General features: G+C 44.3%; 1 pseudogene across 1 annotated transcript in view; it reads left to right on the top strand.

The window, feature by feature from the left end:
* LOC309361248 (inositol polyphosphate 5-phosphatase OCRL-like) overlaps positions 1–11,589 on the top strand; it is a 29,515-nt pseudogene extending 17,926 nt beyond the window's left edge. Inside the window, exon 13 of the transcript in view lies at positions 11,474–11,589. The product of the transcript in view is annotated as an inositol polyphosphate 5-phosphatase OCRL-like (transcript). The remainder of the gene's footprint in view (positions 1–11,473) is intronic.
* The last annotated feature ends 1,639 nt before the right edge of the window (positions 11,590–13,228 follow it).

Raw genomic sequence — 13,228 nt, 5'->3', positions numbered from 1 at the left:
TCCCTTAATCCAGCCCCCTTTGCTCCTCCTGTGGCTGCCTCTGTCCAATCAGCCTGGTTGAAATTCCTATTGGCTGTTTGGTAGAACCAATCACAAAAGATACACCCACAAAAGATACACCCATTTCCTTGCCCTTATAAGGGAGACAAAGAGCTATATATATGACAAATAAGTAATAATATATCTTACATGGAATCTTAATTACCAGCTCACCTCTTGCCCTCCTTGCCCTATTGCCTTCTAAAACAAATGTTTAATCTTACATTTTTATGTTCAACAGATGTCAAGGATCTTGAGTTCACATCAACATTGAAAGATTTCCTTCATTTAAGGTTTCTAAACAAATGCCTGACAACTATATATCAAGAGTGCTTGGATGGCGTCTTCTGTCTGGCAGGGGGGCTAGGCTGGTGGCTGACTTAATTTCAGGATAAATACAACTCTTACAACCATATGAAATAAGAATCTAGCATTCCTTAAATCCTTTGCATAATTACATTTAAGCCAATATATTTAAGCTATTATATTTCATACATTATCATAGGTAGCCTCTTAAAAGAATAAAGCTTCTCAAAGTAAAAAGGAAGGAACTCAGTAAAAAAACAGCTTTTAAAAAGAAACCTCTTCAGTTTACACCTCCCCCTTTCACCCCCCTTTCCAGCCTAAAAATAAAGTAGAAAGAAGCTTCTTCTCCAGCCAAGCCAGTTGCCTTTTCCCAACATTTATTGCCCTTTTTAACTCTCTCAGTTTAAGAAAGAAACAGCTTTAGAAAAGACTTTTCAAAAATGCTCTCTTTTCTGTCAGCTAAATGTTTTAAAAGATTTCCCAAAAAATACTCTCATTCTTCCAGCCAAGTCAGTTGTCTTTTTCACTGCTCTTGGCCTTTCAACCTTAGGAAGAAGATATGGCTCATTTTACTGGGAGGCACATTGGTATTATTTTACTATTTACTCATTCCTAATTGTGTTTTCTCAGCCTGCAAGGGCAGCATATGTAATTTCCCCTTTTTATGACTTTGAGAATTGTTTTTCTACTATAAATCAATGGGGCCCTCTTGTCTTAGGAGAAAAGCCAAGGTTTTTTCTCTGCCTGGCATGAAACATTTGAAAATCCTTTTTTTAAAGCTCATTTTTAAATACAAGCAAGCCTTAATAAAATATATAAGCTTTGATAAAAATGCAGGCTTATCATTAGATGCCTCATTCCCCCCTTTCAAGCTCAAGGACCTTCATCCCAAGTGTCCTTGATAGCTTGACCTTCATCATATTCCTGAGGTAAAGCTCTGTATAGGGCCATGATATGAGGTAGAGTTTCATTTGAAACCATCTTGCTAATTGTACTTCTAAAACATGAAATTATACATGGCATCATACATAAAACCATTACTACTACTGTCAAGAAAAACAAGCAAGACAATAGTATCCCTTTGAGTCCTGTGACATTAGGTAACCAATTGGTGAGCCATCCCATATCCCATCCTTCCCATGTTTGTACTGGGACATGTGCTATATTCTCCATCTTTGTGGCCAACACACGGATTGCCTCACCATTATCTGAAATGTTAAAGCAACAGGCATTCCCTGTCAAGTTCAAGACTCCACATAGGCCTCCCTGCCTGGCAAGTACATAATCCATTCCCATTTTCAGCTGCAAAATGGCGGCTCTACTTTCATCCAACTGTTGTGCAATAAGTCTCAAACTCTGGGCCGTTGCATTGCTTACAAGTTCCACTACTGCTTGCAATCGAATTATTCTATTTAGATTATAAATAGGATCCCGTGCCCCTTGTATGAGCTCACCAGGATTCCAGGAGGCAGGATCATAATAGGCTATAATGCGCTCTGGTGGCCAATCATCAGTACCGCTCCAACTTTGGGTACTTCCTCCTGCTATATGAGAAATATCAGCGTTTCTTCGTGTACGCTTGACCGAACTAGTGGGCATAATCCACATTGGTGGTAATACCCAACCCAAGAAACAAGTCCCACTCCATTTGGAAGGGAGTTTCTTGTATGCCCATTCTCCACATATCCACCACAACCATCGGGTCTGAGGTTTTTGGTACGTGGAGTGCATAAGGCGAAATATCAAAAGGGGTAGAGAGTTCACAGTGCAGTATGTTAGATTGCCTTTTTCTGTCACAGTTATGTTCCACACCACTTTCCATGCATGAATAAAAGGAGGTGCACAGGGCAAGGTATTCCGAGTTCGATACGTAGTACCGTTTGCCCAGGTTTGACTATTCTTAATATAATCCCAAGTATAGTGGCAATGAGAAGAGCCTATCATGGTAGGATCAGCTGCATCTGATGATTTATGCACACAGATTTCCCCTTGCACAGGTATAACTCGTATTGGTTTAGTTGAGTTCCAACCGGGGAAATTCTGTACTTCTGTTTGGTGTGGCATTTCGCTTACCATACCAATGGCACTTAATGGTATTGGTAATAAGGGCATACCTCCCTCTGAATCATCTGGCCCAAGAGAGCAAACAAGGCAATTAGTCCTATTTGCAACATTGGCTACCATCTCAGCTAAGCCTACCCACATATTGTGGTCATGGCGGAATCCATATTTAGCAAATTTGGTCAGATTCATGGACCCTTCCCCTTCCCAAGGGATCAGGATTAATAATGAAATCATGTTGATGTCTAGCATATGCATTCCTTCCACAAAAGATTACCTTATTGTGATAGCAAATAATTATTAGCCCCAATATAATTCCCCCAATGACAGAAATGGGGAACCACCAAGACCAAAACATATATCCCGAGGATCCCCAATGAGTAATATCACTTATAATTGTTCCACAAGGGGGCAGTCAATCGATTGTATAAGAGAATCTTCCCGTTCACAGTCGCTGGTTCAGACGCTCCTCAAGCTTCAGGCGTGCGCAGGTCAGCCAGCTTCCAGGTAGTGGCTGCAGCAGGCCGGTCGTCAAATGTTGCCCGTGACCTAGCCCGTTCCCGGTAGGGCTAGATACAGGGGTTTTTGGAGAGAGTCAGTTTTAAAGGATTAGAGGGGTCACCTTTGCACGTCCAACTGCCTTCAGACTTCTTCAAACGAGAGTGATGAATCCAGGGGGTCACCTCAGCTACCTTCACCGCTGTTGGAGTAGAGAGCAAGACGGTGTAAGGTCCACGCCATTTAGGTGCAAGTGGATCGCGTTTCCACTCTTTCACCCATACGCTATCGCCAGCCTGGAACTGATGAATCGGCTCGGCAATGCTGCACGGCGTGCGTTCGAGGGCCCACCTGTTAAGAGAAACAAAAACACGGGAGAGAGATTGCACTTGTCCCTGTGTCACATAGTCTCCTATTTGTTTAAGATCAGCTGGAATATCCTGAACAAAGGAGGGCGGTCTCCCATACAGGAGCTCAAAAGGTGACAACTTAAGTCTTTTTGTGGGTGCACACCTAACACGAAACAGTGTTATGGGTAACACATCTACCCATCCCAATCCCGTTTCCTGGGTTAATTTTGCCAATTGGGTTTTCAGAGTCCGATTCATTCTTTCAGTTTTCCCTGAACTCTGAGGCCTATATGCTGCATGCAGTCTCCATTTTACTTGTAGGACTCGACATACTTCTTGTACTACTTGATCAATGAACGCTGGCCCATTATCACTTCCAATGCATCTAGGTAATCCAAACCTCGGGATCAATTCAGTGAGGAGTCTCTTAGTTACCTCTCGTGCCTTTTCAGTTCGGGTGGGAAAAGCTTCAACCCATCCGGTAAGAGTATCTACAAACACAAGGAGATACTTGAATCCCTTAGAAGGGACCAGCTCTGTGAAGTCCACAATTAGGCTTTCCATGGGGACGTATCCCACATGCTGAATTCCAGGAGGTTGTACCGGTCCCTGCCTGGGATTGTTTTTAGCACAAAGAACACATTTCTGTGAAATGCAAGTTGCTAATTGTGATAGATTAATAATATACAACTTCCGACTGAGACTCTCTCTGGTTGCAGTACCGCCAAGGTGAGTAGATTCATGATAATTTCTTACAATTGTGCCTGCTAGATGATGAGGTACATAAATCCTATTGTCCGGCAGGATCATCCAACCGTCCTTCACAACCGCTCCTTCCTGTTCAGCCCACTTCCTCTCTTCTGGGGTATAGTGAGGTTTAACTTCTTCTGGAACTACCTCTGGTATGAGGGCTGCTATAAATCCTCCCACAGGCTTTTGGGCTGCCTCTCGGGCTGCTTTGTCAGCAGCATGATTTCCTCTGGTTATTGGATCCCTTCCTCGTCCATGACCTTTGCAGTGCATTACAGCAATCTGTTCTGGAGCCCATACTGCTTCTAACAGGATTTCTACTTCAGGTCCATATTTCAAGGCCTTCCCGTGGGCTCCGATTAGACCTCTTTCTTTCCATAGAGCTCCATGTGCATGCAGGGTTAAGAAGGCATATTTAGAATCAGTATAGATGTTTGCCTTACATCCAGCTGCCAACTGCAGAGCTCTAGTTAAGCCTATAAGTTCAGCCTTTTGTGCTGAGGTGCCAGCAGGCAAAGCTTCAGCTTCCACAACTTCCTCATTGGTGACCACAGCATATCCTGCTCGTCTGGCACCTTCATGCAGGTAACTGCTACCATCCGTATAATATACAACATCTGGATTTTTCAATGGCTCATCTTTCAGATCAGGTCTACTGGAATAAACTTCATCCATTATTTGGAGACAATCATGTGATTCTTCATCATCTACCTCTGGTAGGGGCAGCAAAGTCGCTGGATTGAGCATATTCACTACTCGTAGATGAATCCTGGGATTTTCACACAATAGGCCTTGGTATCTAGCCATCCTTGGGTTCGTTAGCCAATAACTACCCTTATATTCCATGAGTGTCAGAACAGCATGAGGTACATTCACATACATCGTCTGGCCAAAGGTAAATTTATCAGCTTCTTTGACAAGGCTCGCAGTGGCCGCTACTGCCCTTAGGCATGGAGGCCATCCTTTTGCTACTGAGTCCAATTGTTTAGACAAATAAGCTACTGGACGGTTCCAACTTCCTAGTCTCTGGGTCAGGACTTCCGCTGCAATCCCATTCTGTTCATGTACATACAGCTGAAAGGGTTTTTCCGAATTAGGCAATCCAAGGGCTGGTGCCTCCATAAGTCGTTGTTTGATAACTAAAAAGGCTTGTTTCTGCTCAGGTCCCCATACGAATGGGTCCTTTTCTGCACCTCGAGTGCTTTCATGTAAGGGCTTGGCCAGACTGCTGAAATCAGGTATCCATAGTCTACAAAACCCTGCTGTTCCCAGGAATCCTCTAAGTTGTTTTCTTGTGGTAGGTTCCTTGATAAGGCAAATAGCTTCTTTCCTCTCTGGTCTCAATGCTCGTTGTTGGTGTGAGATGTCAAAGCCCAAATATTTGACCTTTTCTAAACATAACTGTGCCTTTTTCTGGGAAACTCGGTAGCCAGCTTCCCAGAGCAAGTGGAGCAGTTCCTCTGTCCCTTCTTTACAGGTATCAAAATCCTTTGCCGCTAATATAAGGTCATCTACATATTGCAGAACCACCTTTTCTCCCGGTATTGAGGGGTAACTTGTTAGATCCCTCGCCAAGGCAGTGCCAAATAAAGTTGGGGAATTTTTGAATCCTTGGGGCAATCTTGTCCAGGTTAGCTGGCCTTTTGTTCCTGTCAAAGGGTCTTCCCACTGGAAGGCAAATATAGGTTGGCTCTGTGGTGCCAGCCGGCAACAGAAGAATGCATCTTTCAAGTCCAATACAGTAAAAAATGTTGCTTCTGGTGGGATCAAACTCAGCAAGGTATATGGGTTTGGTACATTTGGGTGCAAGGTCTCGATAGCCTGGTTTACGAGCCTCAAGTCCTGCACTGGCCTGTATTCATCTGTCCCAGGTTTTCGAACAGGCAAAAGGGGTGTGTTCCATTCTGATTGGCAAGGCTTAAGCAGACCATATTTTAATAGGCGGTCCAAATGTTTCTGGATGCCCTCTGCTGCTCGCCGGGGTAAGGGATATTGCCTTACAGATACAGGGGTAGCCATAGGTTTTAGGGTTACTACAATTGGAGCTATATTCTTAGCCATTCCTGGTGGGCTATTTTCGGCCCATACTCCTGGTGGCACCTGTAGAGTTCGGAGGAGCTTGTTTAATTCTGTATCCAATGTGGGTTGGACTTGCAAGGCTGACATTAGGCGCCATGATTGTTCCTTAGGTACTGAGAGAGTAATTATTCCTGCTGCTTTTGATGGCAGTTTCATTTCTGGACCTCGAGGAGTGAAGGTGATTTGGGCCTGCAATTTGGACAGCATATCTCTGCCTAAGAGAGGTATTGGACACTCAGGTATATACAAAAACTGATGGGTTAAACGATGTCCCCCAATCTGGCATTCCAAAGGTTGGAGGAAAGACCTCTTAGCTGACTGTCCAGTGGCACTTTTAATGACTACACTTTTGGATGCCTTTTTCTGCAATAGTTCTGGGAGTACTGAGTATTCAGCCCCAGTATCAATCATAAAGTCTATTAAATGGCTCCCTAATTGAATCGTGACCGTGGGCTCCTGGAAGCCTAACTTTATGGAGTCCGGTCGTTCCTAGTCTTGGGTAAAATCCTCTTCTGCCAGTCCAATGAAATTGTCTCTACTCCGTCCCTGTCCTGGTCTCTGATATCTTCCATCTCGGATCATTCCCCGTCCCCGTCCCTGGTTTCTTGGGCCGGAGCCTGGGCCTGGGCCTGGGCCTGGGCGTACTTCTTCCAACCTCAAGGGTTCAGGACATTCCCGCTTCCAGTGACCCTCCTTCTTGCAATTTGCACATTGATTCCTTCCCAATGGTGGATTCCTTCCTCGCCCTCTCCCTCCATTTAAGGGGCGGTGGTCTTGCTTCACTGCTGTGGCTAGCATCACCATCTTTTCCTTCTGCCACTTCTTCTTCTCTTGTTTCTCAGCCTCATCCCTATTCCGATAAACTCGGCGTGCAATGGCCATAATTTGGCTCATCAGCATCCCTTCCCATCCTTCTGATTTCTGAATTTTCTTACGAATATCAGAAGCGCACTGGGCCACAAATGTAGCAGTAATCATTCTACTGTTTTCAGGGGCTTCAGGGTCAAAAGGAGTCCATATACGATAGGCTTCCTGCAGCCTCTCTAAAAAGTTTCCCGGACTCTCATTTGGTTTCTGTTCTACTTCTGAAACTTTAGACATATTAGTGGGCTTCTGACATGCCCTGCGGATACCTTGCACAAGCGTCTGGCGGTAGGTGGTAAGTCTGGTCAGGTGAATTGCATTGTTTGGATCCCAATTAGGATCTTCCAAGGGAAAGTTGTCTTGGAGATGACGGTCAATATTAAAAATATTTCCCACTCTGGCCTGCTCACGCAAATATATCTGTGCCTTTTCAATTATGTCTCTCCTTTCCTCAGTGGTGAAAAGAGTATTTAGGAGCTGGCGACAATCTGTCCAAGTAGGGCTATGAGTATTTACTATTGAAGTCACCAAGTCCATCATAGCCTGAGGTTTTTCTGCAAAAGATGGGGTGTGTGTTTTCCAATTCATCAGATCTGTAGTTGTGAATGGAATGTACTGCAGGGTCGAAGTTCGAGGTGGCCGTGGTCCGGGTTGCCCGTTAACCAGCACAGGCTCCTCAAGTGCATCAAATACTCTTCTAAGAGGGGCTACTACGTGACCTTTTTCTTCACTTTGCTCTAGGGGCCTCAAATCATAAGGGATGGTATCTGTTCCAAGGCGTTCTTTTAGCAGCTTTATACGCCTGGCTGTATTGCTTGCTGACCGATTAAGGTCTCCCTGTAACTTCTGTAATATTTCTCTGGGACTTGGATGTACAGGGGTTTGGGGTGGGCAATCAGTTGTTCCACTAAAGGAGACTGTAGATGGAGGTCTATTAGGAGTCACAGGTGGAATAACCACTTCTGCTTGGGCTTTATTATAGGACTCCAATGCCTCCTGAAGATATTTATCATAATCTATCAAGGAATCAAGCTCTGTGACTCCACCCCCATTATTCATTCCACTTTCTTGCCTTGGGGTTACAACTGGTGGAGTGTTTGGATTAGGCTCCCTTCGATGTGGAGCATAGGGTGGGGGTGGAAGCACCTCTTCCTCTGGCCCCTCAAAAATGGGTTTAAGTTTATTTGGCAAGATTCCTTTCCTAGCTTCGGCTTTTACAGCCAATAATTTGCATCGTTTGACTTTGCATTCCCTTATCCATGGAGGATTTTTATTTAATGTGCTCAGCCAGGAATCTATATATGGAAATTGTTCTGGGCACCCTCCAGTTTCTTTGGCGATATCAGACCAAAGTTTGCTTACTAAATTTATATCAAAGGTTCCCTGGGATGGCCATCCAGTACTTTGTTTTGGCCATTCTAGTTCACATAACGTTCTCAAGCGCTCTGGCGTCATTTTGACTCCATATGCCCCTGAGAAGGCTTTCTTAAAATTATTTAACATACACTCAAGAGGTGTATTTTCCCCCTTTGAACCCCCAACTCCCATTGTATGGCCCTGTGAAGTATCCACTCAGTCACTCACAGACGCGCTTTGTGGGTTTCCTTGCCTAGATGGAGTCGCCTCACTAGGAACCGAAGTACTGCCCACTCCACACTCAGGTCAGCTACAGATTGCTCTGTACTTTCTCACACATACAATGCGCTGGATACTTCACCACACTCTACCTCCCAATTTTCCCTTTTCCTCCACCAGACCACCATCTGATGTACCCAACCACCTAGCGTACTCAGTTTCCCCTTACTGAGACGCAGAAGTTTGATCAAGACTTCTCTTCCTCCTAATTAATTGGAGGGCCAAAAATCCCTTTGTGCACTTACCCTTGGTTGGTTCCCTGTTTCCCCCGGTCCGTCGCCGCCAGTGAGCAGGGTATCAGACAGACGAGTCTTCTGCGTTCCCCCTGGAAAAATTTACCAGTGCGCGCTTTGGGTAAGCAGTTGTCCTCTCTCTTGTACCCTGCCCAGTAGGGCGAAGGGACTGCGTTCCAGCAGACCACTTATCCGAGTCACAGGGCACCATAAAATGTAGCACCTCTGCTTGTGGTTAACGCTTAGCTGGAATGAAATATTCAACGCAGCAATAGAGAAATTAAAATATTAATTTATTTGTCAGACAAATAAATGAGAGGCTCAGTGGTATATGGTTACCAAGCTCTGGCCTGGCCTCCTGCCATCCTGGCCAGCACTTATATTCCCTTAATCCAGCCCCCTTTGCTCCTCCTGTGGCTGCCTCTGTCCAATCAGCCTGGTTGAAATTCCTATTGGCTGTTTGGTAGAACCAATCACAAAAGATACACCCACAAAAGATACACCCATTTCCTTGCCCTTATAAGGGAGACAAAGAGCTATATATATGACAAATAAGTAATAATATATCTTACATGGAATCTTAATTACCAGCTCACCTCTTGCCCTCCTTGCCCTATTGCCTTCTAAAACAAATGTTTAATCTTACATTTTTATGTTCAACAGATGTCAAGGATCTTGAGTTCACATCAACATTGAAAGATTTCCTTCATTTAAGGTTTCTAAACAAATGCCTGACAACTATATATCAAGAGTGCTTGGATGGCGTCTTCTGTCTGGCAGGGGGGCTAGGCTGGTGGCTGACTTAATTTCAGGATAAATACAACTCTTACAACCATATGAAATAAGAATCTAGCATTCCTTAAATCCTTTGCATAATTACATTTAAGCCAATATATTTAAGCTATTATATTTCATACATTATCATAGGTAGCCTCTTAAAAGAATAAAGCTTCTCAAAGTAAAAAGGAAGGAACTCAGTAAAAAAACAGCTTTTAAAAAGAAACCTCTTCAGTTTACACCTCCCCCTTTCACCCCCCTTTCCAGCCTAAAAATAAAGTAGAAAGAAGCTTCTTCTCCAGCCAAGCCAGTTGCCTTTTCCCAACATTTATTGCCCTTTTTAACTCTCTCAGTTTAAGAAAGAAACAGCTTTAGAAAAGACTTTTCAAAAATGCTCTCTTTTCTGTCAGCTAAATGTTTTAAAAGATTTCCCAAAAAATACTCTCATTCTTCCAGCCAAGTCAGTTGTCTTTTTCACTGCTCTTGGCCTTTCAACCTTAGGAAGAAGATATGGCTCATTTTACTGGGAGGCACATTGGTATTATTTTACTATTTACTCATTCCTAATTGTGTTTTCTCAGCCTGCAAGGGCAGCATATGTAATTTCCCCTTTTTATGACTTTGAGAATTGTTTTTCTACTATAAATCAATGGGGCCCTCTTGTCTTAGGAGAAAAGCCAAGGTTTTTTCTCTGCCTGGCATGAAACATTTGAAAATCCTTTTTTTAAAGCTCATTTTTAAATACAAGCAAGCCTTAATAAAATATATAAGCTTTGATAAAAATGCAGGCTTATCATTAGATGCCTCACTTTCAGTGATGGGCTGCTTGCCACTGCTGTGCTCCTAAAGCTCTCTTGCTCCCCCCTCCTCTCTTTCTCTTTCTCTTGAATGTGGTAGCTTGAGATAGAAATAACCACCCTGAACATTCCTGGAGAGGAAGATGGGAAGGAGGCCGGAGGCATTGTTCACCAGCTGCTGTGTGCTGCATTGCCCAGACAAAGTCGTGGGCTGGGGCTCCAGCTGTTGCTCAGTTTCTACCCCTGCCTCTGCAACGTGCTCTAGACAAGGGGTGGTGAACATGTGACCCCCTCATCTCATCATGCTGGCTGGGGCTGCAGCCCATCAACCTATGAAGGCCCATCCATGTTCTGTTGCTGTTTTTGTTACTTATTTCCTGCCCTTCACCCTAAGGTCCCAGGGCAGGTTCCAACAATTTAAATAAAATGTTAGCCAAACCTCATGTCCACAGCTGCATATTCAGTAAGCTTTTGGGTGAACTGCACATCCGGAGTGGGAGGATTACTAGCTGCATATTAATAGGGGGAGGGGGAGCTTGGATTTGGGGTGCGAGCAATTAGTTTTTTGTTTCCCCACTTGAGATGCTTGCTGTGGCTAGGGCCGGGCGATATATTTTCAAATCAGCTTGAAGTCTAGATAGTGAGACTGGTTTCATAATTTCTGACCTGGCAATATATTGCGAATCATGATGTGTGTGTGTGTGCTATGCAAAAAACACCATGTGGGGGGAAACTGTGAAGCCAGACAATGCTTCTTTAGATTCCTGCAGCCCCTGTGGACTCTGCCGGTTCAGCTTTCCCCTGCCCTCCTGCAGGGGGCAGCCGAAATCACAATGCGGGGGAAACCGTGAAGCCAGCCAATGCCTCTACATAGCTCCATCTTATTTCAGACATCGTGATATATTGGTGTATTGCAATGTTTAGCTAGTGATATATCACCGTGTTGAAAGTCAGCTATCACCCAGCCCTAGTTCTGGCCTCAGAGGGCAAGAGTTGTCCACCCAGCTGGAGCAAGGAAAGAATGCATACTGGCACACATTCTGTCAGGCTCTCATGCCAGTCCCCCTTGTCATTGGACCTCCAGGAGAAGCAGTTTCTGGATATCGTACCCCAGGATGGTGATGACTCCACTGAGCGGCCAAGGAGATCTGGCTTTTGGTGGACCACCTCTTCAAGAATGCCTGCCACCAGGTGAGCTGAGGGGGAGGGTACCATTGAAAGGATGGGTGTGGGCTGGAATCCAGTACCAGTTTTGGGGTGTGCAGGTTCCAAACGTCCCAATTGATTTATATCTTAGCTACCGACTCGCTCTTACGAGCTCCTGCTGTGAGTATAGTGGCACCTTGGTGGAGCGCAGCGGGTGGGACATCCAGCATACGGTCTTCCTTAGAGCGGCTCAGAAGAACCCAAGTGTTCCCAACCATTGTCTGTCTATCCCTAGCAAAGCGGCTCTCTGAGACTCGCCACTAGAAGACGCGGGGAATGATTTGACTCTCCCATTGCCCCAAATCAGGAGAAGGGTAGTAGGAATGCTACTGTGGAAAGCAGGCGGGATACAATTCTCAGCCCTTGTGCCAGCTCTCTTGGTGAGGGGCTTCTCTCCATTGTGGCATTCCTCGACCTCACGTTATGCACCCCAGGGCTGGATTGTTCTTCATGCTATCCAGGATGTACCTCATCCCATTTGGAATGGCCCTTGAGAAAGGATGGTCTGCCTATAGTCAGCAGCTTACCACCTTGTTGTTTGTTAAAAACTTGAATAAAAAGCATGCTTAAAATAAAACAGGAAAGATGAAATTTTGCTGGCTTCTTGAGAAAAGAATAATGCCTCATTATTTGTATCTGCTTTTAAATGTTGTTTCTCTTCTCTTTGTAATGAGTTTTACTGGGTCTGGGGTCATTTTAAGTTGCTTACCTTCACTAAAATATATAAATCTACTCGACTGGAAACTTTTATTATCCAAATTCAAACCCACTTTTCTTTCTTGGAATGTCCTCCATGGAAATGAGATGAGCAACTGGATAGCAAAATTCCTGGAGTGGGGAGGAGGGTTCAGTGTTCTAATAGATTAGATATGGACAGTCCTTCAGTACAGCAAAACTTGACACTTTGAAACCTTTGAGTCCTTTCCAAAAGGACTTCACCCACTATTTAGGGGGGAAGTATGTCAGAACTGACCTTCTGCAGTACTGATTCCACATTCTTGGACTCCTAATCTTACACGTAAATTAGAGCTGGAACCATCTCAGGCCCTATGGCTCTTGAAATGACCATGACCTATTGAGCAAAACCACAGACTCCACCTCTTTGGTGACTAAACCCCACTTGCTTTTACAAAATAAATTAACAAGAGAGGAAAATCATGGAAGAAATAAAATGGCTTTTGAAATTAACAAAGGCGATTCCTTTTATCCACATGTATTACGGGACATGTTCAAAGCGCCCCTCAGGAGAAATTCTGTAAGCAAAGGTAGCAGGCTTTGAAAAGCTTGTGCAGATACACAAGGGCACATTGCTAAAAGAAACAAAGGGATTTGGAGGGACCATGAGTGAACAGGTAGTACCAGAATGTACAGAATTGTACCTAGAAAAGGGTTACAACTGGACTACCTTTTTGTAAACAAAAACAACAACAACCCCCAAAATAAAACTCGGAAGCAGCAGGACTCCTTAGCAACTCTTCAAAAAACAAAACACAAAACTGCATATCCCTACCTAGTCACCAAATGTGAGGGGAAACGTAAACCAGCGTCTTACACTGCTTTAAATGATAGCCAGATTCTGCCATTTTTTACCACACCAGAAGTAAAAGCACGGGGCATTAATAAGTTTTTGAAA

This window comes from Podarcis melisellensis (genome assembly GCF_964234715.1).
Source record: "Podarcis melisellensis genome assembly, chromosome: W".
NCBI classification, from domain to species: Eukaryota; Metazoa; Chordata; class Lepidosauria; order Squamata; family Lacertidae; genus Podarcis; species Podarcis melisellensis.
The sequence above is the reverse complement of the archived record's forward strand: the minus strand, read 5'-3'. Positions and strand labels throughout refer to the sequence as shown.